A 2,957-nucleotide genomic window follows, 5' to 3' on the forward strand; every position below is an offset into this window, starting at 1 on the left:
TGCCTTCTTCCTTTATCAAACAGTGTAAAATGCCTCGAATTTTTATTAGTATACAGTATATAATTCTTATACTAAAGCATTTTAATGTCTATTAACAACATTTACGAGTATGACACGTACATTTAAATCTTGTGGTCGCATCTGCTTTAAAGGAAATATTCAATAACTTAACCTATTATTATTATTATTATCATTATTATTATTATTACTATTATTATTATTATTATTATTATTATTATTATTATCATTATTATTATTATTATTATAATTATTACTTTCTAAGCTACAACCCTAATTGGAAAAGCAGGATGCTATAAGCCCAGGGGCTCCAACAGGAAAAACAGCCCAGTGAGGAAAGGAAACAAGGAAAAATAAATTTTTTTAGAAGAGTAACATTAAAATAATATCTCCAATATAAACTATAAAAAATTAACAAAACAAGAGGAAGAGAAACAAGACAGAACAGCATGCCCGAGTGTACCCTCAAGCAAGAGAACTCTAACCCAAGGCAGTGGAAGACCATGATACAGAGACTAGGTAGTCATAACTTTCAGTCCAGCCAAACACAAACAACAACAATAACAATAACAACAACAATAACAATAACAACACTGGGGCAATGATGTATACATGCGTATCAGGTCATACTGATCCGGGACCGTTTTATAATTAATTGAGTCTTCCCGGAAGACAGACGGGTAATTATAAATTGCATACACCAGCGATTTTAACGACATTCCATTCAGCTTCGTAACTAGACAACAATAGAAGGCATTAGCATATGGAAGATTACATTTGATTGATTGATTATGAGCTGTCTCGCATCTCGGAGAAAGATGGAGAAAGTAAAAATGAACGAAAGGTGGAATTGGGGAAGAAATTGAGGATTTTTTTATCCATTTAAATAAAGATGCTAATGACCTTCATGTAGATAAGATGAAAAGTTAATGGGGATATAAAAAGAGAGTGAGGATTTGACACAAAAGAAAGCAATGTAGGATGAATGAGTTAGGGAAATAGGGAAAAAGGAATCGAGATGAGATCTCTAAAATCTTGGGAGATCATTCACTTCGAGAGAGATGGAATGGGTGATAATGAACTCAAATCATTCTTAAAAATAACTCTTGAAATAATAAAATTATTATCATTATTAATATTAAAACTATTCAAAATATTAAAATCATAATTAAAAATATATCTCGAATTAATTGAATTAATTATTATTTTTAATATAAAACTTGTCAATATTAAAACTATAATAATTATAACAATTATCAAAATCAATATAAACTTTATGCTTGCAGTTGATGGAATCATAAATTCTGACTTTACTTCACTCGTTGTAGCATTTATTATTATTATTATTATTATTATTATTATTATTATTATTATTATTATTATTATTATTATTATTATCATTATCATTATTATTATTATTATTACTTGCTAAGCTACAACCCTAGTTGGAAAAACAGGATGCTATAAGCCCATGGGTGTCCAACAGGGAAAATAGCCAAGAGAGGAAAGGAAATGAGGAAAATAAAATATCTTAAGAACAGTGACAAACATTAAAAAAAATCTCATATAAACTATAAAAACTTTAACAAAACTAGAGGAAGAGAAATAGACAGAATAGTGCGCCCTAATGTATCCTCAAGCAAGAGAACTCTAACCCAAGACAGTTGAACGATTTCAACCAAATTCTTCTCAACTTGAGCTAGAACAGTGACATTAAAAAAAATCTTATATAAACTACAAAAACTTTAACAAAACAAGAGGAAGAGAAATAAGATAAAATAGTGCGCCCGCATGTATCCTCAAGCAAGAGAACTCTAACCCCAAGACAGTTGAAACGATTTCAAAAAATTTCCTCTCAACTTGAGCTACTACACAAACTACAAAAACAATGTTTACATTATTTTTCTTGTAAAAACGAAGGTAAATTAGGAAGAGACATATAACAGCTGCTCAAATATCTCGTATTCATGGCCCTACATGAAACTTAGAAACAGAACTCAGATAAGACTTGCCACGCGACGAATAATGGCGACTGAGGGAGAGAGATAAACTTGATTTCTCGATTAATGGGACACGAAGCTAGCGAGACAAAGGGCCCCGTTAACCATTGCACAGCTGGGATCCTTCATATGACAGAGAGAGAGAGAGAGAGAGAGAGAGAGAGAGAGATGCTGTTGAAATAATCAAGATAAAAGAAATCTTATTGAAAAACATTTTATAAGTAGGATGAAATTAAAGGAGAGAGAGAGAGAGAGAGAGAGAGAGAGAGAGAGAGATTCAGGATAGAAGAAACCTTACTCAGATACATTAAATGAATAGGATGAAAATAAAGGAGAGAGAGAGAGAGAGAGAGAGAGAGAGAGAGAGATAATCTCAGGATTAAAATAATATTCACAAACATTTTAAAAGTAGGGCTAAAATTAAAGGGAGAGAGAGAGAGAGAGAGAGAGAGAGAGAGAGAGAGATGCTGTTGAAATAATCAAGATAAAAGAAATCTTATTGAAAAACATTTTATAAGTAGGATGAAATTAAAGGAGAGAGAGAGAGAGAGAGAGAGAGAGAGAGAGAGAAGAAGAAGAAAAAGCTTTACTTAGATACATTAATTGAATAGGATGAAAATAAAGGAGAGAGAGAGAGAGAGAGAGAGAGAGAGAGAGAGAGCGAGAGAGAGAGATAATCTCAGGATTAAAATAATATTCATAAACATTTTAAAAGTAGGCTAAAATGAGAGAGAGAGAGAGAGAGGAGAGAGAGAGAGAGAGATACTGTTAAAATAATCAGGATAACAGATTCTTATTGAGAAACATTCTATAAGTAGGATGAAATTAAAGGAGAGAGAGAGAGAGAGAGAGAGAGAGAGAGAAGAGAGTGTGTGCATACTCCTCATGTCTGAAGAACAAAGTTTCAAATGTGGAAAAAGTTATTCCCTGAGCGGAAGA

This window comes from Palaemon carinicauda, chromosome 12, assembly GCF_036898095.1.
Source record: "Palaemon carinicauda isolate YSFRI2023 chromosome 12, ASM3689809v2, whole genome shotgun sequence".
Classification (NCBI taxonomy): domain Eukaryota; kingdom Metazoa; phylum Arthropoda; class Malacostraca; order Decapoda; family Palaemonidae; genus Palaemon; species Palaemon carinicauda.